Here is a 26,002-nt window from a genome sequence, read left to right on the forward strand (position 1 = left end):
TGTACCCTAGAGTTCAGAGTGGGGGAGGAACCTTGACAGGCCCTACCCATTAAGGCTCTTTAGTGCAGCACCTGACTTGACTGCGCTTCATGTGCTTATAGTTAGGCATCTGCTTAAGTACCTTGCTGAACTGGGGTCTGTATATTTTGTGCAGCAAACCAATGTTCTTTCAAAGTCCCTTAAGAAGTCCTTGAAGAGAGTTTTAATTAAACTTGGAATGTATAATAAATGCTATTAAAATCAACTCTTCAATTTAGAGAGAGGTTTTCAAAAAGACATACCCAATTTCCACAAGCAAAACAGGTACAAATTTATACCCACATGTGTATTTTTTGGCACAATTTATATATATATAGGGTATCTCATATATATATATATATATATATATATATATATATATTTAAATGCTCTGAGTGGGAGCAGAGAATGAATGCAAAAGAACAAAATGCTTATCGAACTGCTTAAGTCCCAGATAATTTTTAAACAAGGAGACTCACAATACAGATGACTCTCCTTCCTTCCTGTTTTGTGAGCACCAAACTGACTCACTTGAGCATTTTGGCTTGATTTGGATTAATCTACCTGTGACTTTCCTGCTTTAACAAATAATATTTTAATAGTGGCCACTGCAGGGACTAGCAAAGAGGAATGAATGTAAACAGAATGAAATGTTGACCATATTATTACTTAGAAATTGAGGTAGCAGAATCTGATTTTACTAGGTCAGTAAATATAGACTGTAACAATGAATAAAAACAAAATATGTACAATGAAACTTTTGTTCTGCTCAGATTAGCATCATACTATCAAGACAGAATCTACCATATTTCTAAATCCATTTTCAAGATTACATGCCCAGAAAATGCTGTAGCATGTATATACATTTGAATGGTACACCAAATGCTCTAAACCTAGTGACTGAGTTTTATTTGAATGTAAGAGGAGCTGTTCAAAACCTACTTTCAAGTGCAGTTCTATCCTGAAAAATTAATTTGTAAAAATACTACTGCAAGGTGCTGTATTTATTGCATTTCACTAATTTTCACATCAAATTATCCCAGTTTGCAAGTGAAAATATTTTACTTCTAATTGCCAGTCCCTCAAACATACCCTAAAATAGATTTCTTTCCATGTCATGACATCTCCTTTTGGATGACTCATGACCAATTTAAATATAACATGGCTAAAAGTAAATCCATACCCACATTCCCAAACCCTCATACTTCCTCCTTTCTCTTTTCATCTTGCCACCTCTCCTTACAATCACCTCTAAGATCGAGTCCTTTTCATCCTGCCTAAGCCTGTCTTGATTACAGCAATCCCCTCTACTTCCATGACATCCAATCACTCCAGCCAGTCAATTCAAAATGTCACTCCTCCTGAATCCTTCCATGCCCCTCCCTACTGATTTGCTCTTGCCTTCTTTGCTCCATCATATCAGCCTTGACAGTTCATTTGTCTGCTTCTCTCACACGCATGTCCCTGCTCTCTTCCAACCCTTACACATGGAATGCCTTACTGAATTGGTCCGTAAGACAATTGTTTTTCTCATTCATATCGCTCTTCAAGACCAACTTCTATTGCAATTCTTAAAGGAATTTGCCTATTGGTAATAGCTAGGCACATAGCCGGAGATGGACTGATGATATTTATTTTTAAAAAAGTCTCTCAAGCTATACATACAGGCCACTGAAGTTGATGAAAGACTTCCGCAGACTTCAATGGGCCCTGAACCAGACCCATAGGCGGTCTATCAAAATACTACTTATTATTACTATTACACTTCCCCTCTTTCCTTTTACACTCACTTTTTGTGTCTTTCCTAAGGGCTTGTCTACACTTGGAAATTTACCATGACTGCTATTCAGGAATAATTATTCTGAAATAGTCATTTCAGTATAAACTCACCTGTGGATACTCACTCCAGAATAAGACAGCCTTTTTCCAAGTTAATTTATTCACTTCCAAAGTGGATTACTTTACACTAGGGGGTCTCAAATTCAATTTACCTTAGGGCCAGGGCCAGGGCCAGGGCCAGTCTTCAAATCCTCCCAGTGGGCCAATAACGTCACTGAAGATGACGTTTATATTTATATTGAATTTTTTTATTTTGAATTTCTTAGAAATAATAAAACTGTCATAAAACTCCATACAATTCTTCACCTGCCAGAGAGTTTTTAGTGTTTGCCAAACACCTGGCAATGCTTCAGTTCTGTCAGTTTGTTGACGTTTGGCCTCAGTGACTGAGCAGTTGAAATCTTCAGGATTGCAGCAAGGTGGGAGAAGGGACAGCTCAGTGGTTTCAGCATTGGCCTGCTAAACCCAGGGTTATGAGTTCAATCCTTGAGGGGGCCGTTTAGGGATCTGGTGCAAAAATTGGGGACTGGTCCTGCTTTGAGCAGGGGGTTGGACTAGATGACCTCCTGAGGTCCCTTCCAACCCTGATATTCTGTGATTCTGTGCATCAGATAGCTGTGTTCAGTATTTTGACTTGTTTATATTCATTGTGGAAAAAAATGACGGGGCCTCCATGGCTAATTCTGCCTGGCAACTAATGATGCTGCCTCCATGGCTGACTCTTCCCAACTAATGACACTACCTCCATGGCTGACTTTGCATGGCCACTAGTGATGATATCTCTGTCCCTCTCCCTCAGCCAATGGGAGCTGCGGGGGCCGCAGCGCCTGCAGCAGACATTGTCAGCAGCGTGTCTGCATGCGTCTCTCCTCCGCAGGCCACAGTGAGGAGGTTCTCAGGCCGCAGATGGCCTGCGGGCCTGGACTTTGAGACCCCTTCTTTAGACTGTAATCTCTTTTAGGCATGGACTATGTCCTGCTGTGAGTTGTACTGTACTTAGCACAATGGGGCCCTTAACCCTGATTGGGTCCTTTGGGTACTACCACAGCACAAATACATACATGTTTAAACAATCATTACCACCAGTTAAAAAGCGTCTGCAGATTTCACTTTATGCCATCAGTGCTACCTGTGCAACCCCTTTTTGTCCGTATTATGTCCTCACAGACATTGGTATAGACTTTGGCAAATGGAAAAGAAATTAATCTTTCATACTTCTACCAGTCACTTGAAACTAGGGGAAACAATTATCAGGAACAAACCAGGGCTTTTAACAAAACAACCACAAACTGGAATAAACTGGATAAAGCAGTTTTAGTACATCTCTTTGAAATCCCAGTTTACTCTAATGAAAAACTGGTTCTGTTATACCTTCTCCTTTCAACAGGGCATTGTGGGGTGAAAAGAAGTAATTGTAAATTGTTGGACATCAAATAATTTTATTTTAAAAAATTACTAAAAGTATTTAAGAGAGACAAAGTAGGTGAGGTGATATGTTTTATGGGATCAACGTCTGTTGGTGGAAGATACAAGTTTTTGAGCTACACAAAGCACTTCTTCAGGCTGGGGGAAGAAAGAAATGTCTCTGAGCTAAACACAAATTAAGCAGGAGTACACATGCTGGATGTGGTCACTTGAAATGAAGTAGGCAATTGCGGGTTAGATTGCTATCTACAACAACACTGCAAATAAAAATATGTAGTCCAAGGAAACAAGAAATGGTAGGCCAGATTTCATTGTTTCTCTTACTAACAACACAGGGGTGTGGCTCCTACTATTTAGTTATAAGAACGACCATACTGGGTCAGACCAAAGGTCCATCTAGCCCACTATCCTATCTTCCAACAGTAACCAATGATAGGTGCCCCAGAGGGAATGAACAGAACATGTAATCATCAAGTGATTCATCCCTGGTCACCCATTCCCAGCTTCTGGCAAACAGATTCCCTGCCCATCCTGGCTAATAGCCATTGATGGACCTATCTTCCATGAATGTATCTAGTTTTTTTTTGAACTCTGTTATAGTCTTGGTTGTACGTTAGTGAAAAAATACTTCCTTTTCTTTGTTTTAATTCTGCTGCTTATTAATTTCACATGGGGACCCTTAGTTCTTGTGTTACGAGAAGGAGTAAATAACACTTCCTTATTTACTTTCTCCACATCAGTCATGATTTTATAGACTTCTATCATATCCCCTCTTGGTCATCTCTTTTCCAAGCTGAAAAGTCCCAGTCTTAATCTCTCCTTATATGGCAGCTCTTCCATACCCCTAATCATTTTTGTTGCCCTTTTCTGAACCTTTTCCAATTCCCACGTATCTTTTTCGAGATGAGGTGACCTCATCTGCATACAGTATTCAAGGTGTGACCAGTTAGATATAGATGTTGTTTCACATACCTTAAGGGACATCATGATCAAGACCAAGCAAAAATAATGAAAATTATTAACCATGGCTATTTCATTAACATTAACCAAAACAAAACATTAAACAAAACAGCACAAATAATCAAACACAAATGATAAACTGGTTACTTCCATTAATCTCTTCCATATGCCTCTCTGTGGAGACCTATTAACAGAGATTACACCCTTGAGAGTGAACCACTTCTGGGGGATGCTTTTATCTTAGTAAATTAAGACAAAAGAATATTATTTCACAAAATTATTGTGAATTCAGTTTTAGCAACTTATTAGATAATTAAAACTGTTTATGTATGGGCAAGATAATTTAAGGACCAGTGAAGCCTATCTAGTTATTAATAATAATCTAACCAGTTTATAGCTGAGCAAAATAAGAATCTTAACTAAATCCTATGAAATCAAAGAAGATATTTAAATTAGTTACTTAGAAGAAGCTGTGTTAAAACAGGCTAAATATTAACATTAAGAATCCTAAATCCAATTATATCACACTATTTCTCTATTTAACATTATTTAGCCCAGTCTCCTCTCCAGGAATACATGGCCTAACAACATGGTGATTAACGGGACAAATTGTTAGTCTTTTAAGTTACAGTATTTCAATATTCCAACAAAATCATTACAAGAGTTTTAATTCTAATCTTTTGGTGGTGTTTTAGTTAACTTCCTCTCACCAATCCATGCTGAAGTCTTGGGGAATTTTTCCTGGGTTAGTTTCTTCTTGAGTCTTCTCCATTTTTCTTATTTGTCTGTTGCAGCTTGCTTATGGAGTGCAGTACTGTGTTTGAGCAGGGTAGCCAAGGATGTGTAAAGGCTGCTCACTTCAGAGTTTTATAGCCTTCTTCCTATTTTCATAAAATAATAGGAAAACACACCCTTTTCAGGTCTGTTTAGATTTAAAGCTGGTGGCTGTCACCCTTTCAATGGCTTCATGCCTTTGGGGTTGAGTTAGGTGACACTTTCAGCTTCTGAATTTGCAGTCTGTTTAATGCATATGCAATATTTTGTTAGTTGCCTTTTCTCTTCTTGTGGCAGGAAAGGTTCAGATAAATTTTAAAGTTAGTTTTAACTCTTTTTTTTGTCTAGTTTATGAGATAGTCTCTTGATTTTATTAGAGTCTGACATGAAATGAAATTCTGTTTTCAAAAATTCTGAACACTTCTGTTCTTTATACAAAAGGTTTTAGTTATTAAAAGTTCTTTTTTAATTAAATAATTTACAAACTCTTTAGCTTAAATATAATTAAAGTTATTGACTTTGGAGATATGATTCTTGTCTTCCAGAGTTGGTTGATGGTTTGCTTGTGCACTGCCAGTAATTAGCTAATTCTCCATGAATATAAATATTCTATACTTAAATGGCTTCTTACACTAGTCAAGCAACATCACTAGATTCCATGTTAGCATAAAAAGCATTTTCCATTTATAAAGCAATGACATTAGAAGCTTTCTATTTAGCCAGCATATTTGCAAGTATGCACTTTGCAAAAGGTGTTTGTCATATTAACATTTAAAAAATAAACAAAAGTTTAAACCTTCTCCAACTACACATATGTTTTTCTCTTAAATTTTTAAGAAGACAAGCAGGTTTGCTTGCAAAAAGGTGGGGGTTGGTAGAGCCCACTTTACTTAGATGTATTGATCTGATAATATACCCTACATTCCTTTTTACAATTAGGCCTCCAGTTAAAACATTGATGTTGTACGTGGTCTGTCCTTCTGAGGTTTGTTTGTCCTTGGGAGATAGAAGCAGAAACCTGAAATTTCTTGGATTACCTTTAACATAATTAGATCAACATATGTATTGTTATACTTCCAAGCATCCTGACTATGTCATTCTTGTAGCTGTATCTTAAGGGTTAGTAAAGGCAAACAAGTTTGTAATGACTTAAAATATATTCAATTATAATACTTTTATTAATATCATTTTGCATCAATATTGAGGTCTCTTCCTGTGTAGGGGTGTGCTCCCCGCATTCACCCTGAAGGGGTTAACATAGGCCAGATAAGCCAATCAACCTATTAGGCTGAAACGGGGAATATTTAGGTGGAAAAGAGAGCCCTCATTAAGGGAAGCTCGCTTGTGCAGGAACAGGTGGGACCTGGTAGCAGAAAGAGGGCTACAGGGAAAAGGCCTACAGTCACTCACCCCAGAACGAGAGAAAGAGATTTAGACCCAAAAGGAAAGGTTTGTCTAGCAGACACAAAAGAAAGGGGTTTGGCTAGAAGGGTGGAGAATGCAACCATGGGATATAGGCAAGGTAGGAAGTAGTCCAGGGGAGTGGCAAGAAGGTTAGTAGTTGCTCAGACCTTTGCTGTTGAAGATAAGGATCTGGACTGGAACCCAGAGTACACGGTGGACTTGGGTTCCTCTGTCACTGAGTGGGTGGCAAAATCTGGGCAGTGAACTTGCAGCCCATCCCAGTCCGTTTGTTCTAGACACTGAGGAATGGCCCAACCAGGGCCATGGAGTTAAGGACTGCCTGGGACAGTGTGGAAGACTGTGATAATATGCTGGAAGGGAAGGACTCTTGTGACTTGGCTGGAGGGCTAAGCCATGAAGATGAAGTGCTGCAGCTCCTGAGGAGTAAGAGGGGGCTGCAGAGTGATAGAATGAAATAATTGGCCAAGGAACCACAAGAAGAGGGAGTCAGGCTGAAAGAGCTAATCCCTGCAGCAGCTAGGAGGAGGCTTCCCTACCGGTGAGTAGAGGCTCCCGTGACATTTCCCCACAATATTTTCATAGATCTGTATTTCTACAGACAAATGTCCATGATGCTTTACAAAGGGAGTATATGCCATTAAAAACTACCTCTAAAACCCTCAGAGGATTTTTTTATGAACTTAGTCTTTAATCTCTAATAAACAGTTAAGTCCAGTTAGTTTTTTGGCAAGTTTTTTGACACATCTAAGCTTCCAAATATCCCCCAGAACACTTTAATATTACCTTCTTAGGTCTCCAGTAAAGTCACATGAATTTCCAAATTTCTCTGTGTTCTACCTCATCCCACAATGAATGCCACTCTACATCACACTTCTCTACCGATACAACAAACCCTATCAACAATGAGAACTTCCTTACTAATCACAAACTTATTTTTAAATCCTCCATGCTACCATTCTGTGCTCAAGGCAAAATCTCTGAAAAATTCCCAAGTATGATTCAAATTGCCTATACTAATTCATATACAGTTTTCTCTAAGGATTTTCTACCATAGATAAGAGTTTCTAGCTCTTTTCTGACATGCTTTTCCTGAAAAATTCATTTTACATGCTGGTTCCTACCTCTCTCTCAAATTTTATTTGGAAGGCAGAAGAAATCTGCCTTTCCTACTCAGTCAAGCTTTCTGATTGCAGGTTTGATTCATTTCCCATTTATAATTAAAACATTTCATTATTACAAGTTCTTAAATCTATTAAAAAACTTAAATAAAATTTTAAAGATTTAAAATTAATGTTCTATAAAATGGAGTAGAAATTCCAGTGTCTGAGGACCCCCTTGTCTAAACAAACGTTTCTGTCTTGTCATTTTAAATACGTTAGAGAATTTCATGGTCTCTTTTGAAGATTTCAAGTAGGTGGCGCCTCAGAAGTACAATTCTATTGTGAAATGGACTTTGTACCATTTCATGCATTAAATTAATGAAGATTCATAGAACTAAGGTGCACTGAAGTTTAATGGTTCTAATTTAAAGGAAGTTATAATTATGGCAAATGATAGGAATTACAAAACTATGGTAAAAATTAATTAAAACATGGTAATAGTCCTCAAGGAGGTTGGCTTTACAATCAAATCTAAGAAGTATTATGACTTCTTACTCACATTACTTTGGAATTACTTAAGCCTTACATTCTTGTGAGTTTGACTGAAGAAAACCTCTGCTTTAAATGAGCTCCCTGTATTGTTATGATTGGATCACTTTAATACACAGGGGCACATGTCCAGTGAAATTGATCTGATTCCTTGTTCCATAAAGTCAGTTTCAAAATGCTGATGAATAAAATTCTTCCTAATTGTATTGTAGTTTTTAGAAGACATGCACAGTAATAGCTAATTACTGTCCCACCAGGCTTTGACCTATCTGCTACTTCTGTCATCTAGTTTTCTATAATTAACCTAAATTCTTTCGGTGCTGAACCTTTACCATTATGTTCCAGTTTTAAAAGCAATCTTTAAAAATGTCTTTGACATCTATATTTTTCTACTTTAATATGGCTTTTACAGGTCAAAATAAATACTTATAGAGAAAAATTTGTATTTATTCCGTTTACTTCACTAGGTGTAATGTTTAAGGTGTTACTAGACTATTATAACATTTCATTAATACACAGATTTATAAAAAATTGTAAACCACCTATTATGAGAACATTTAGAATGTGGAACACAGAGTCAATATCATATTTACATGAATAATACCCACTAAGACTCCAAAAGGAATATAGTAATTGACATAGTAGATCTCACAGAGTTCATGTAGACCCGTACCCTGGCTCTGACAATGGCCAGTTCCAATGGCTGTCAGAGGAAGAATTCCACAATAGGCAGAAGTGGAATAATCTGCCCCCACACCAGATCTCATCTAAATGCCTAATAGAGACTGATTTAAGCTGTGAAGCATGAGGTTTAATATCCCTTCCTAACTCTGTATATTCTTGTTATCCATTTATCCAAATAAATGTACAATCCCTTTCTGAATCTTATTAAATTCTTGGCCTTAATAACTTCCTGTGGCAATGAGTTCCAAAGACTAAATGTGTTTTGTGTGAAATAGCATATCCTTTTATCAATTTTGAATTTTCTACCTTTCAAAAGGAGCAATGAGCTCAGGGCAGGTAGAATCCTCTGTCTGCATGGAACTGCACTGATGGCAAGGGATTTTTTATCAGCTACGAGTATCTTCGCCTGCAGAGCTAACTAAAAACCAGGGTCTAAATGCACAAAATAATTGTTACATGTCTGTTCTTTCTGATTTCTAATTCAAAACAGCAATAAAACAACCCAACCAGTGCCTACGTCGTTGTACTAACATCGCTAAAATTTAAATTGCATATTTCATGAAGATTCTTGTACACCACTTTGAACATATAAAGTATTATCCAAATATTATTATTATTATTCCACTGGACCCTAGTTCAATGACAGGAAAATATATTTAAAATGAACTTAATATATAAAGGGTGCTAAAAAAAAAATTTATTGCAAAACCCAAGAAGAAGGTTGTTTCCATAGATTTCTCCACACACCACTTGGAACTTTTTCCCAGTGGGCTATGTGAGTGATTAGAAGATGGCGTAGAAACAATGGTACCATCTCTCACATCTCTACAATTAAACCTTTCCTTGTACATTTTGCACTGTAATTTCAAAGGAGGGCATCACAAAATTTTCTATGTACTGTCTATGTGATTCTGTATGGGCCAATGAGTAACTGAGAGCAATGCAAAGATTCTCAGTGACTTATGTGGGCTTTGAATCAAGCCCTAGTTAAGCAATTACACACATCCCAGATGGGTTTCTGTAAGCACATACTATATGCCCTCCAGTGACAATTAGGGCCTTTAAACCTCATTTCCTCTCTTCAAAAATTCTTAAAATATATTTGTCCAATAAAATAAAACATACGTTAATGATAATATGGACAGATGACTGTTTAGTTCCTTTCTGTAAATATTTATGGATTCCTACTGTCTTTAGATAGCATATTCATTTAAGCTGTTTATTAAACAACAAAGTAATCTGTACACTTACAATACATTACTTTGCTGCTGACTACGTAAATTGGGCAGCTGCTATATATTAACATAAAATGTCCTTAACAAACTTAACTAATTAAGAGGACTACAGATATGCAAAGATTTAAGTAAGTAGTTTCTTTCTATGTTAATCCTGAGAACATACCTAACAGCTATTATTCTTCATGCCTGAAAAGAAAAGATTTGCAAGGGATTCTTAAAAAAAAAAAAAAGGAGTACTTGTGGCACCTTAGAGACTAACAAATTTATTTGAGCATAAGCTTCATGAGCTACAGCTCACTTCTTCAGATGCATTGTCTCTAAGGTGCCACAAGTACTCCTTTTCTTTTCACTTAAGGTGAGCTATTACCAGCAGGAGAGTGGGGGGGCAGAGGGGAGGGGAACCTTTTGTAGTGATAATCAAGGTGGGCCATTTCCAGCAGTTGACAAGAACATCTGAGGAACAGTGGGGGGTGGGGTGGAAATAAACACGGGGAAATAGTTTTACTTTGTGTAATGATGCATCCACTCCCATTCTTTATTCAAGCCTAAGTTAATTGTATCCAGTTTGCAAATTAATTCCAATTCAGTAGTCTCTCATTCTGTCAGGAACAGTATCTCCGATAATGTCATGGCAAACCTGGTGGCTGAACTTTGTGACTTTGTCCTCACCCATAACTATTTCACATTTGGAGACAATGCATACCTTCAAATCAGTGGCACTGCTATGGGTACCTGCATGGCCCCACAGTATGCCAACATTTTTATGGCTGATTTAGAGCAACGCTTCCTCAGCTCTCGTCCCCTAAAGCCCCTACTCTACTTGCGCTATATTGATGACATCTTCATCATCTGGACCCATGGAAAAGAAGCCCTTGAGGAATTCCACCATGATTTCAACAATTTCCATTCCACCATCAACCTCAGCCTGGTCCAGTCCACACAAGAGATCCACTTCCTGGACACTACGGTGCTAATAAGCAATGGTCACATAAACACCACCCTATACCGGAAACCTACTGACCGCTATTCCTACCTGCATGCCTCCAGCTTTCACCCAGACCACACCACACGATCCATTGTCTACAGCCAAGCTCTACGATACAACTGCATTTGCTCCAACTCCTCAGACAGAGACAAACACCTATAAGATCGCTATCAAGCATTCTTACAACTACAATACCCACCTGTTGAAGTGAAGAAACAGATTGACAGAGCCAGAAGAGTACCCAGAAGCCACCTACTACAGGACAGGCCCAACAAAGGAAATAACAGAACGCCACTAGCCATCACCTTCAGCCCCCAACTAAAACCTCTCCAACGCATCATCAAGGAGCTACAACCTATCCTGAAGGATGACCCATCACTCTCACAGATCTTGGGAGACAGGCCAGTCCTTGCTTACAGACAGCCCCCCAACCTGAAGCAAATACTCACCAGCAACCACACACCAGAACCACTAACCCAAGAACCTATCCTTGCTACAAAGTCCATTGCCAACTGTGTCCACATATCTATTCAGGGGACACCATCATAGGGTCTAATCACATCAGCCACACTATCAGAGGCTCGTTCACCTGCACATCTACCAATGTGATATATGCCATCATGTGCCAGCAATGCCCCTCTGCCATGTACATTGGTCAAACTGGACAGTCTCTACGTAAAAGAATCAATGGACACAAATCAGACATCAAGAATTATAACATTATTAAACCAGTCGGAGAACACTTCAATCTCTTTGGTCACTTGATTACAGACCTAAAAGTGGCAATTCTTCAACAAAAAAACTTCAAAAACAGAATCCAATGAGAGACTGCTGAATTGGAATTAATTTGCAAACTGGATACAACTAACTTAGGCTTGAATAAAGACTGGGAGTGGATGGGTCATTAAACAGTAAATCTATTTCCCCCCCCTCCCGTTCCTCAGACATTCTTGTCAACTGCTGGAAATGTCCCACCTTGATTATCACTACAAAAGGTCCGTCCCCCCTGCCGGTAATAGCTCACCTTAAGTGATCACTCTCATTACAGTGTGTATGGTAACACGCATTATTTCATGTTCTCTATGTATATAAATCTCCCCACTGTATTTTCCACTGAATGCATCCAATGAAGTGAGCTGTAGCTCACAAAAGCTTATGCTCAAATAAATTTGTTAGTCTCTAAGGTGCCATAAGTACTCCTTTTCTTTTTGTGGATACAGACTAACACGGCTGCTACTCTGAAACAAGGGATTCTAAAGAATCTTTGTATCTAATCCCAAGAAATTCTAAATAGGAATCACATTCTGTAGTGTGTTAGGCAGATTTTTTTCCCAAAACTTCAACATTTTTTCTGACAAATTGATCCTTTGCTCAGTAAATGCATTATTGTTCTTCTAAATCTGCAGTTAAAAAATTGTCTGATTTAGCTGCACAACAGCTTTATTATTTTTGTTGGTATGTGGTTTGGAACAAATTACCCAAGTGTATGAAAATACTGTTTAAATATTAACAATAATATTTTTGGAATGAATTATACGTTCCAATTTTGGGATAAACAGTATTTCACTGCTCAGATTAGTGCCTTTAAAATAGAAGGGCATCAAATTACACCAAGTTATGCTTCCTGGAAGTTAGTTAACACAAGTCAGATCGTAAATGACATCTGTACTAGCCACTTGCTTGCATTATAAGAATGTTGCCAACTTAGTTAAGGCCCAAAATTTAGGTTTTGTTTTAAAAAAAGGTTTTAGAAACCACACAGATAAGAAATTATTTCTTTTACAATTTTTCAAAATATTTTTATATTTGAACATTTTCCTGGAGTGTTTTTTGAATGTGATCACAACAGTACTATGCACTACAAGAGGATCAGAAAGTAAACCGAACTTGGACCACCACAATGAAATTGACCAATTGTGTTACAACTGTCCAAGTAAATGTTAAAAGCAGGAAGGAAACAAAATAAATGATGAAAACTAAATGTTATTTAAAAAATTCTTTCAATTTTCAATCTTCTCCAGTGGTATTAAAAAGATAGGCAAGGACATTTTACAAACACATGTATTAATCTTGCCAGTATCTTTTTAAATACAAACTATGGTTCCAGCTCTGTAAGTATTCCATGCAGGTGGATGCCTTTGTCAGACAACACAGACTTAGGTCCCAGCAACATGCAGATGACACACAGCTCTAGCTACCCATCACCACATATGACACACCAGTACTACCAAGACGGTCCAGTGTTTGGATGAGATCAGCTCTTGGAAGAAGAACAGCTGGCTAAAATTGAACCTGAGTATGGCAAAGGATCAGCTCTTTCCTCTCCCTCCCAGTGCCTCCGGCACACCAGGGAACAGCTGTTCAGTGGCATGCAGGAGGCATTGGGAGGGAGGGGGAGGAGCGGGGACAGGTCACACTTGGGGGAGGGGGCGGAAAGAGGCAGGACACGGATGGAGCAGGGGTGGAAAGAGGTGGGGAGAGGGTGGGGTTTTGGGGAAGGGGTGGAGTGGGGGCAAGGCCTGGGGCTGAGCGGGGGCTTTGGGGGTCTGCAAAAAAAAATTAATCAAAACAGGAGTCCTTGGGTTCCTAAAATTTGAGAACCACTGTCCTAGAGCATACCTTTTAGGGAAAAAATCCAATCCTAATTTTAAAATTGTCAGTGATGGAAAATCCACCACAATCCTTGATAAATTGCTCCAATGACTAATTACCCTCACTGTCAAAAATGTGCACCTTACTTCTAGTCTGAATTTGACTAGCTTCAACTTCCAGCCATTGGATCATGTAATACCTTTCCCTGATGAACTGATGAGCCTATTATAAAATATTTGTTCTCTGTATAAGTACTTATAGACTGTAATCAAGTCATCCCTTAACCTTCTCTTTCTTAAGCTAAATAGATTGAGCTCCTTGAACCTAACACTACAAAGCAGATTTTCTAATCCGTCAGTCATTCTTGTGGCTCTTATCTGAGCCCTCTTCCATCTGTCAATAACCTTCTTTAATTCTGGACACCAGAACTAGATGCAGTATTCCAGCAAGAGTCATACCAGTGCCACATACACAGGTAAAATAAACTCTTTACTCTAATTCAAGATTTCCCTGTTTATGCATCCAAGGATCACTTTCACCCCTTTGCCCACAGTGTTGCACTGGGAGTTCATGTTCAGCTGATTATCCAACATTACCCCAAAATCTTTTTCCGAGTCACGGCTTCGCAGGTTAGAGTCCCCCATCCTGTAAGTATGGCCTACATTCTTTATTCCTAGATGTACAGAGGCAAGAGATAACATCAGCATTCTTCATAGCTACAGATAGATGAGGATGGGCAGGCAGTGGCCACCACAGAGAAGACGACTGGGAGGAATTCCACACAGTTAGAAGTTTCCAATCCATACCAGGTCCTCAATGTGGAAACTGTGGAAGGTACTTCTCAAGAACTGGCTGATCCAAGGGAACAGAGAGACGTATGGGACATACCTGTGGACGGCAGCTCAGCCAAACTTCTAAGAAAACCAAGCTTGCCCACAAAGAGTTCCCCAACCATCTAAAGAAAACAGACAATCTTTGTTGGGTATTCAATACTCAGAAATATTGGAAGAGCTCTCTGCATAGGCCAACTGCACAGTGTACTGTCTTTCTGAAGCCAAGATACAAGATACCACTCTAAGATTGGATAGGCTTCTGAAGTTGATGGGCAAAGATTGATGGGTGATGGTTCACACCTGCACTAATGACACTGCATTGTGTGGTATCTCGCAGATAATAGATGACCTCAGGAAATTTGGAAGTGGGCTGAAGAAGAAGATTGTCAAGCAATGTTCTTAGAGATCCTTCCTGTCTCAGGAGTAAGAAGATTTTGGAAGGGAACTGCTGGCTGGGGAAGTGGCGTACAATGGAAAGTTTAGTTTTGTAGCACACTGGTCCACCTTCTATGGCAGTGGTCCACAAAGTGCGGGACTCTCCCCCCTAAGGGGGCAAGGAGGAACGTTTTGGTGGGCCCCAGGCCCCGCTCCACCCTCAGCTCTGCTCTGGCCCCACACCCGGCCGCGGCTCTGCTCCCAGCCCCAGTCCTGCCTCCAGCCTTGGCCCCTGACTGCGGCGTGGCCACGGCTTCCACTCCTGGTCCCGGCTCCAGCTGTGGTTCTGCTCCTGGCCTCGCCCCTAGGCCGTGGCTGCACTCTGAGCCCCGGCTCCAGCTCCACTCCAGGCCCCGGCTCCGCCCCAGCCATGGCTCTGCTCCCAGGCCCCAGCTCAGCCTCAGCTTCGCTCTCAGCTCAGCCCCGGCCCCGCCTCCAGCCTTGGCTCCCAGCCCCGGCTCCGCTCTTGGCCCCCGCCTCATCCCTGCCCCCAGCTTCGGCCTCCAGCAACGGCTTCGCTTTGGGACCCAGCCTCATCTCCGCCCCCAGCCTTGGTTCTGCTCCCATGCCCTGCCTCGGCCCCTGGCTGAAGCTCTGTTCCCAGAGGTGGATGGGGTAAAGGGGGCGTGACTGAAATGTTTGGGAACTACTGTTCTATGGGGAAAGGGAGCTATATAGTTTGGATGGCCTCAGCCTCAGCCGAAGGGAACAAATCTCCTCAAGGAGAGGAATAGTCAGGAGGGGAGTTCAATAACAAAATGGGAGGGTAAAAAGAGGGAAGATATGAGCATTCTTTTTAGCTCAGAATCAAGATGTTATGAACAAAATTAATCAAGGACCCAACGGACACAAAGAGAAGAAATTCTTGAGTTACCTATATACCAATGCTAGGAGCCTGGGTAACAAACAAGAGGAATTGGAACTCATTCATGGGCATAAATTCAATTTAGTAGGTATTACTGAAACCTGGTGGGATGATTTGCACAATTGGAATGTTCAAATCAATAGTTATAACCTATTTAGGAAGGACTGAGTGGGCAAAAGGAGAGAAGTGTCACTCTATGTCAAAAATGGCATTACCTCTTTCCGATTCGCTGATAACTAGGAATAGAATGATCTTGAATACTTATGGCTCAATGTCCTAAGAGATAAAGCACGAGATGGATTATTAGTTAGTGTCTGCCACAAACCACCAAATCATACTAGGGAACAGGATGACTGCTTCTGTAGGCATGTATCTATAATATGTAGGAAAAAAAGCTGCGTGATCATGGGGGACTTCAGTTGAGTGACATCTGCTGGAGGACTCATACTGCCAGTAGTAAAACATCCTTGAATTTCTTAATATTATAGATGACTATTTCCTAACACAAAACAAATGTTTCAACATAGCAGAATTTTATATTAGATCTTGTCGTCATAGATAAAGAGGAACTGATCAGAGAACTAAAAACTAATGCTGGCTTAGGTACAATTGATCATGACTTGATCACACACTTTTAATGTGCAAACACAATAAAGTCCAAACCAGGATGTATATATAGATATAGATATCTATATCTATACACGCACACATGCACTCACACACACATAAACCTGGTGCTTTAAAAGGACTCCAGTTTCACAAAGCTGAAAACAATTATAAGAAAAATCAACTCTGAAGAAGAATTTAATCAGAAAAAAGTCAGTGACAGTGGAGAAATGTTTTAGAACATTTTACAAGATGCCCAAAAAAGCCACAATCTAGGAAGATGGCCATATTGGTTAAATAAATGACCCGGTTTAGAGGGGACGTGAAGATACCTATAAAAATAATAATATATAACAAACGAAAGGAGTCCAACAGAGTTATGGACAAAAAGGAAGTTTTTTACATATATTAGGAGGGAAAAAGAATCCTGACAATGGTATCGGTCCATTACTAGATGGACATGGTAGAATTATCAATACTTCTGTAATGCAGAACAGGCAGAAGTGTTCAATAAATATTTCTTTTCTGTGTTTGGGGAAAAACAGATTATGTAGTCTCATCATATGAGAATGATAATACTCTTTCCACTACACTAGTAGCTCAGGAGGATGTTCAACAGCAGCTACTGAAGCTGAACATTTTAAAACCAGAAGGTCCAGATAACTTGCACTCAAGAGTTTAAAAAGAGCTGGCTGAGGATCTCACTGGACCATTGACGTTGATTTTCAGAAGGTCTTGGGCTAGTTTCAGAAGACTTGAAGAAAGCTAATGTTATGCCAATATTTAAAAAGAGTAAATGGGATGGATTGACTAATTATAGTCCTGTCAGTCAGACACACTTCAAAACCAGTTGTATCCTTGCTAATTGTCAGCTTTTATAACTCCTCATATGTGACTATCTGCATTTTTAGGTGCATATATACCTTGGTAAACCTGGCTCTAAGTATATTTGAAGGTATGTTAGGTGCCCCTTCTTGCCTCCTACAGGCATTGAATAATGCAAAGAGTTAAGTGGAATTTCAGAGAAGCAATTTGTTGTACAAAATCAAGAGGAAAATAATTGACTATGAAGTGTAGCCGGATATGAAAGGAAAAATAAATGTCCACTTCTTTGATCCATTAATGTAAAACAAATTATGAGTGTGCTTCATTAGAAACATTCAGTGATTTCAAAAGAAAGCTATTAATGGATCCTAATGTCTACTTCACTGAAACAAAAGGACCATTTCTAATTAATACAGGGGCCTACTCCTTTGTTTCAACAGAGCCTTTCTAATGTAACATATAACGTGCATAGAGATGTGAGCCAAATAATTCAGTATATTTGATATGTTACCCAAGGGAATTCATGAAGAAAAATTACATAAGCTGTAAAGGGTGTGTCTTGAAACTATTAAAGAACAGAAAGCCACAATTAAAGAAGGACTAAACCTTCAGTATCTATGCACAATCGGATGCCATCTTGGTGTTATTTCACTACAAATGGCCTTTATATATTTGATTATTAATAAACTTCCACATTTTTGAGGAGTCAAACATTCTGCAGCCCAGGAAAAACAAAACATGACAACATCCAAAGAGGGTGAGAGGGATTATCATCACATCCCCATTCAAATAGTGTTCAGGTTTTTGTTTTTCTTTCGTTTTGCCTTTATTTACTTTTTTTTTTTTTTTTACTGGAAACAGTCAATTATAATATTATAGATTCTAACAATGAATAAAGCATATTTCCCATAAAATAAACAACAATTAATTTACTATAGCACCATGGGGTTTTTGGTTTTTTTTGTCCTTTTTCTTTACTGCCCACTAGCCTCTGTTTTTTTCTTCTATATTTTTCAATAGCCACATTTTCCTTCAGAGTATTTTTCCCCTTTTAACTGTTTATTCTCTTAATCTTTAATCCTCTCTCTTTTCTGATATGGACTTTCTTCCTCTTCCTCTTACGTGCAGTGTTCTCTCTCCTGTCTTTGTCTCATTCCACCCATTGGTCCTTTCCCCTCTCCAATCACCAGCCTTTTGGTTCTTTTCCCAATAGGGCACTATGACAAAACATGATATATATGCTTAATTTCTAAAATAGTATTTGAGGATTCATGGAGATGGGAGTGGGGAAGAGGTGGTTTTTGGTCATCATATACTCCCAAACAATAGGGAAAAATACCTTCTCCTGGAAATCTGAATGGGTAGTAAGAGTCAACAAATACAGCAATTCCAACATAATACCAGAACTATTCACCTTTGGTTACTGGGTCCAGATTTTACTAAGGCCTCTGCTATGAGCAAGTATGTACCCAAAGTATTAATACAACTGATCTGAGAGAAAATAGAATGTCTCCTTGGGAAATATACCCCAGGCACACACAGGCCATTGTGAATCTGTCAATTGCCTTCTTCTCTGTACACCATTAGAAAGTAGGAATATGTATATTTTTAAAAGGCCAGGGAGAAAGCCTAAGTGGAGAGAGGAGAACATACTATTGGCGCCAAACTAGGGAATCAGTCAAATACTAGGGTTTGGTTTCTGTAAACATATAACATGGTTTCTCCTGGTCCTCCACCTCATCTGCTGGGCTGCAGTCATTTCCTGAAATCAGTGAAATACTAGAACATATCTGATATATTCGGCAGCACAGCAGGTATGTTCTACTGTGGTGTGCCTACATTCAGAAGCAGTCTGGCAGTTAACATTGTTTTAAAAGGTAAGGAGCAAAAAGAAGCAAATCAACCATGTGAACGGGAAAAAAACCTAAAACATCTTAAATGAAAAACAGAAAATGGCATAACAAAAGCTTAAATGAAAAGTAAAAAAAGGTAAAAGGATATTGAACCCACATCTTATCTTCTCTCCCTCTAACTGGCTCCTCATTTCCAATTCAAAAATTCACTGAATGTATGTTACAAAAAGTTGGGAAAAAGATAGTTACCTTTTCTGTAACTGGTGTTCTTCGAGATGTGTTGCTCATGTCTATTCCACAACAGGTGTGCGTGCTCACCACGTGCACCGGTGCCGGAAGTTTTTCCCCCAAGCAGTACCCATAGGGGGGAGCACCCCCGGCAACCCCTGGGGTGGCACCTGCCTGGCGCGGTATAAGGGGAGCTGCACACTCCCCCCACCCTCAGTTCCTTCTTTCCAGACAACTCCGACAGAGGGGAAGGAGCGTGGGATGTGGAATAAACATGAGCTACACATCTCGAAGAACATCAGTTACGGAAAAACTGTCTTTTCCTCTTTGAGTGATTGCTCATGTGTATTCCACAATAGGTGATTCCAAGCTATATCTGTTGGAGGTGGGTAGGAATTCACAAGTTCCCAGGACAGAGGACAGCCCTGCCAAACCCAGTGTCATCCCTGGTTTGGGGGATGATCGCACAGTGTGAAGTGAACGTGTGAACCGAAGACCACGTGGCGGCCCTACAAATGTCCTGGATGGGGATGTGGGCCACGAAGGTAGCTGAAGAGGCCTGCACCCGAGTTGAGTGTGCCCTCACAATGGGTGGCGGGAGGACACCCACCAGCTCATAACATGAACAGATACACAAAGTGATCCAATTGGAAAGCCGCTGAAAGCCTCAGCCGAGGTGACGAACAGCTGCGAGGACTTTCTGAACGGCTTGGTCTGCTTGAGGTGGAAAGCCAGAGCCCTCCACACATCGAGCGTTTGGAGATGGCACTCCTCACTGGACGTGTGAGGCTGGGGGCAGAGGACCAGTAGAAAAATGTCCTGACCCATTTGGTAGGTGGAGACCACCTTCTGGAGGAAAACGGGGTGTGGGCGGAGCTGGACCTTGTCCTTATGAAAGACCGTGTATGGAAGCTCGGAGGTCAGGGCCCTAAGCTCCAAGACTTGCCTGGCCGACGTGATTGCAACCAGGAAGGCCACCTTCCACGAGAGGTGAAACCAGGAGCACGTGGCCAAGGGTTCAAATGGGGACCCCGTGAGATGAGCCAACAACAGGTTTAGGTCCCACTGCAGGACCGGGGGGTCTAGAATATGGAAAAAGATGGTCCAAACCCTTAAGGAACCGGTCAGTCATAGCATGAGAAAATACCATGTGCCCTTGCACCAGTGGATGGAAGGCCGATATGGCTGCCAGGTGCACCTTGACTGACAAGGGCACCAGACCCTGGGCCCTCAGGTGGAGGAGGTAATCAAGGATAAGATGGATCGGGGCAGTCACCGGGGAGACACCCTGGTCCGCCACCCACCTAGAAAACCGGGACCACTTCGCCAAATAAGCGCGGCAAGTGAAGAGCCATCTACCTTCGAGGAGGACGCGCTGAACCTGCTCTGAGCACATCTCTTCCTCTCCACCTAACCACTGAGCAGCCATGCCATAAGGTGAAGAGCAACCAGGTTGGGTGGAGGAGGCGGCCCTGGTCCTGAGAGAGCAGGTCCAGGCGGAGCGGCAACGGCCACGGCAGAGCTACCACCAGGCCCGTGAGGGTCCCGTACCAGTGCTGCCTGGGCCATGCCAGGGCAATCAGGAAGACCCTGGTCTTGACCGTCTTTATCTTCTCCAGCACCCTGCTGATTAGAGGGAACGGGGGAAAGGCTTAGAGAAGCCAGCCTGACCAGGACTGGAGAAAGGCATCAGAGAGAGCACCCCTCTCCAAGCCCCCCCGGAGCAGAACTGGGAGCATCGCCGGTTCTGCTGAGTTGCGAACAGGTCCACCTGAGGAGTTCCCCACCTTTTGAAGAGCCGGTGGGCCACTTCCGGGTGGAGGGACCACTCGTATTGCGAGGAAAAGTCCCTGCTCAAGCGATCTATCCTCTTATTCCAGGTGCCCGGTAGGTGGAAGGCCTTCAGGTGGATGTCATGGGCTATACAGAAGTCCCACAGCCTGAGGGCTTCGCAGCAGAGGATCAGGCCCCGCTTTACCTGTTGATATAGAACATCGAGGCCAAGTTGTCCGTGAGGACCCTGACTACTTTGCCCTCCAGGTGCGAGCAGAAGGCCATACACGCCAGCCGCACCACCCTGAACTCCTTGACGTTTATATGTAAGATCAGGTCTTGAGCCGACCACAGGCCTTGGGTCTGAAAGTTCCCCATATGGGGCCCCCAACCCTGTCCCTGAACGGGACCCCCTGGAGCGTGTTGTTTGGGGCAGACCACCACCATCATAGGGAGGTGATCACAGAGTCTGGCACGGTGAGGACCTTGTCCATCCTGTCAGTGGCCTGCGAGAACTTCGAGGCCAACCAGAGCTGGAGGGGGCCTCATCCTGAGTCTGGCATAACGGACCACATATGTGCACACCGACATGTGACCCAAGAGTTGTAGGCAAACCCTGGCTGTTGTCACCAGTAACCTCGTGACCTAGTCGATGAGACCTTTCAGGGTCTCAAATCTGTCTGGCGGGAGAGAGGCCCTGGCCGACACTGCGTCGAGGAGCGCCCCAATGAACTCTGTGCATTGGACTGGGACTAACGTGGACTTGGTGTTTACCAACAGGCCCAAGGCAATGCCCGTGGACAGGAGGAGCACCACGTAATCCCTCACCTGCGACCGGGAGGTGCCCTTGACAAGCCAATCGTCCAGATAGGGAAATATCTGGACCCCCTGCCATCTGAGGTAGGCCGCTACCACCGACATGCATTTTGTAAACACCCTGGGGGTACTGGACAGACCAAATGGGAGGACCGTGAATTTGTAATGATTCTGTCTCACCACGAAATGGAGGAAGCGCCTGTGCGCCTCGAATATGTGGATGTGGAAGTACGCGTCCTGTAGACTGAGGGCAGCGTACCAGTCCCCGGGTTCCAGGGAGGGGATGATGGAGGCCAGGGAGACCATGCGGAACTTGAGCTTCACCATGTGCTGGTTTAGATCTGGGAGGTCCAGGATGGGCCTGAGCCCCCCTTTGGCCTTCGGGATAAGGAAATAACGGGAGTAATATCCCTTGCCCATGAACTCCTCAGGCACCGCCTCTATCACTCCTAGACCTAGGAGCTGCCCCACCTCCTGCTCGAGCAGAGCTTCGTGCGAGGTGTCCCCCAAGGGAGACGGGGTGGTGAAGAACTAAACTGGAGGGTGTAACCCCGGGAGATGGTGTTGAGGACCCATCGGTCCGAGGTTAGCCGTAACCATTCCAGGAGGAAAGCACACAACCAGTTGGAGAAGGGAAGTTTTATTGGGAATGGATCCCTGATGAGTGCCCCCGAGCGTCCCGTCAAAAACTCCTTTTCCCCGCCTGCTTGCCCTTGGAGGACCCAGGCTGGGGGGCAAGCTGAGACTGCCTTTGAGGGCATCTCTTATAGCCCCGCTGCTTCTTATGGGTGGCCTCGTACTTCAGGAGGGCAGCCTGGGCGGGAGTCTGCTGCAGCTGGAACTTAGGTTTTGCCGGAGCTGGGACATAGAGGCCCAGAATCTGGAGGGTCGTGAGGGAGTCTTTCATGCCATGCAGCCTTGTATCTGTTTCCTCCGAAAACAGAGCTTTCCCATCAAACGGGAGATCCCGCATGGAAGACTGCGCCTCGCTGGACAGCCCAGAGAGCAGGAACCATGACATCCATCTCATGGACACCGCAGAGGCCATTGATTGTGCGGCCATGTCTGCAGCATCCGAGGCTGGCTGCAGGGACGCCCTCGTGGCCGCTGCCCCTTCCTCAACTAGCACCTTGAACTCTTTCCTATCGCTCTCCTGGAGGGAGTCCTCAAACTTGGGCAGGGAGCCCCACAGATTGAATTTGTACCGGCCCAGGAGAGCCTGATGGTTTGCCACTTGTAACTGGAAGCTCGAAGATGAATAAACTTTCCTTCTGAAGGAGTCCAGTCTCCAAGTGTCTTTGTTCTTTGGGGTCAGGGCTGGCTGACCCTGCCATTCCATGTGCTTGACCGACTCGACAACCAGGGAGTTGGGCACCGGGTGGGTATACAAGTACTCATGCCCCTTAGTGGATACAAAGTACTTGCATTCTGCCTTTTTAGAGATGGGGGCCATCGAGGCCGGTATTTGCCACAGGAAATTTGAAATCTTAGCCACCCCTTCATGGAGAGGCAAAGCCACCCTACCGATGGTGACAACACGTTAAACCGGGAGTCTGAGGGCTCCTCCATCTCCTCTGCCTGGAGATGGAGGCTTGCTGCCACCCTCTTTAAGAGTTCTTGGTGGGCCTCTTGTGGGATGGAGGCGGGCGGGGCCACAATCGCCTCCTCCTGCTGTCAGCAAGAGGCCAGCACCAGAGGATCCACCACCTGGCTGGACTCCGGGCACAGTGCCGAAGACACATGTCCCACCACCTCCTTTCTCGCGGGTCTGGAGAAGGAGGCCGATGGTGCCTCCGAAGCTCCGGCCACTGAGCAAGCTCCCACCAGGGGCTGCGCCGGAGGCCACGGTGCCCACTGCTACCATTGGGCTGGCCACAACGCTCGGTGCCACTGCACCTGCTGTGGCACCGGCAGGGCCGGCTGTTCAGGTTGGCTGGCCTGGCCCATTGAAGGACGGCTACGAATGGAGATTGGGCTGGCATAAGATCTGCTGCTGTCTCTGGACTGGGAGGAGCGGTGGTGCCGGGATCTATGATGGCCATGGGACCGCGATCTCGACGTGGAGGATCGGTACCGGCAGTAACAGTTGCTCCGCGAATGGCCTCAACAGGCGGACCTACAACGGTGAAATGCTGGCGATCGATCCCCGGGTCTGCGATGTCTTGGCGGAGACTTGGAGCGGGAGTCCGAGCAGGAACGGCGTCGATGACCGTGCCATGATTGACTGTGGTACTCTCTCCAAGACAAGGACCGATGGCGATGCCCGCCACAGTCCCGCTGATACTCGTTCCTTGAGGACAAACGGTGCTGTGAGTCCCGGCCAGACGGAACCCATCCAGACAGTCTGGTCAGCTCGAGGGCTATCCACCTGGACTCTGCCCCGAGCGACTGCTGGGCAGTGATCGGCATCAGGAACGTTCCTCGACCGAGATGGGTACCAGGCCAGAGGCGACTGCGGAGATCCCAGCGGAGGCTTCCCTCTGGAGCACGGGGCCGACACTGGCGGTGCTCCGGGCACCAGCATGGACATAACGCCCCGGGCTGCCTGGAGGGCTTCAGGCGTGGACGGCATCCAGACATCTGGAGAGGCCTGTTCTGAAGGGGCCGGGCTACTCCGCTCAACGTGAGTCAGAGGCCTGGGGCCTGGTGGGGATCGAGGACTGCCCGACTTGGGCCTAGCCTCTGTCCCAGACTTCCCTCGGTGCCGCTGAGAAGAGGGAGTCTTTCTGGCCCTCTTGGCATGCCCCGGGGACGGGCAGCGATGCCGACTGGTCGATGGCACCGGAGGGTTACTGCGTACTGACGCTGCGGTGCTGGGTACCGACTCGGAGCAGCTTGCTGGGGTCGGGGTCAGCGCTGACTCCATGAGGATGGCCCGGAGCCTAATGTCACTTTCTCTTTTGGTCCAAGGCTTAAAGGCCTTGCAAATCTTGCACCTTTTGCTGATATGGGTTTCTCCCGAGCAGTGCAAACAGTCTGCATGCGGGTCACTTCTTGGCATAGAATGCCTACAAGAACTGCACAACTTAAACCCCGGGGTGCGGGGCATGCCCCAGCCCGGGCTCACTGACTAACTAAACTAACTTAACAGCTAAATAACTACAAGTACTAACGCTGAACGAATGAACAGTTCTGGGGACGAGCTACAGCAAAGCTGGAGCAGAGCAGTTCCGACACACCTTCACTGGCGGCAAGAAGGAACTGAAGATGCGGGGAGTGCGCAGCTCCCCTTATACCGCGCCAGGCAGGCGCCGCTCCAGGGGTCGCTCCCCCCTATGGGTACTGCTAGGGGAAAAACGTCCAGCACCGGTGCACGTGGCGAGCACGCACACCTATTGTGGAATACACATGAGCAATAACTCGAAGAAGAATCTTATTTTTCTACTTAGGCAAGAGGGGGACACAAGCACATGGACATGCATAAAATAATGGTGTCCAGTAACTTTGCCACTGAAGCCATACAAAAAGTAAGTCACTGTGAGGTCAGCAGTTTTCTTAGTCCACACAGCTGATACTGCTACTAACTGGGTGAAACCTTATTATGGGCTGAGATACAATCTAGTTCAAAATGGTGAGTGAATATGTTCTTTATTTAAGGTAGTTGCATGAGACATTGAAGGACCATACCTAAAACATGGACTAATACAGTCTGCCAGAAACCAGCACCATGTGTGGTTGCGGGGGGGGGGTCACTTGGTATTACAGTTAGGTGTGTGTACAGGTGCAGGTGTGTGACTGAACACACAGGAACTGAGAAGAGACAAGAACAAAGCAAGAGGCAGAAGCAACAAAACAAGAAAGCCAAGAAGTAGCCTGTGAGCACAGTATGACCCTGGGGAAAACTGGAGAGTTTTGGGTCTGTTGGCTAAAGAGGTCTGGAGCTATAAACTAAGAAACTGCTCCTTTTGTTCGTAGTTCCTCCTGCCTTTGGAGAAGCGGAGCTTTGTACTTTCCTTGTAAATAAAGAAGATTGCATCAAAGAGAATACCAGACTCCATAAATTTCTACTTCTAACTGGAAAGTCCCCATGGCCCCAAAATTTCACTAGCCGCTTGAACAGAAAAGGGACATTACATATCAAAGTTTCAGTGCTGTGTTGGTGGTTGCTGGAGCCTTAACCCATCAAAACAGCCCTGAAACAGAGCCTGGCTGGTTGAGACAAATGAATGTATTTGACTA

At 43.5% G+C, this 26,002-nt stretch overlaps 1 protein-coding gene across 2 annotated transcripts in view; it reads right to left on the reverse strand.

The window, feature by feature from the left end:
- Positions 1 to 26,002, reverse strand: part of TTC33 (tetratricopeptide repeat domain 33) — a 127,095-nt gene that overhangs the window by 33,259 nt on the left and 67,834 nt on the right. The window lies entirely within an intron of this gene.

Source organism: Eretmochelys imbricata, chromosome 5 (genome assembly GCF_965152235.1).
Source record: "Eretmochelys imbricata isolate rEreImb1 chromosome 5, rEreImb1.hap1, whole genome shotgun sequence".
Classification (NCBI taxonomy): Eukaryota; Metazoa; Chordata; order Testudines; family Cheloniidae; genus Eretmochelys; species Eretmochelys imbricata.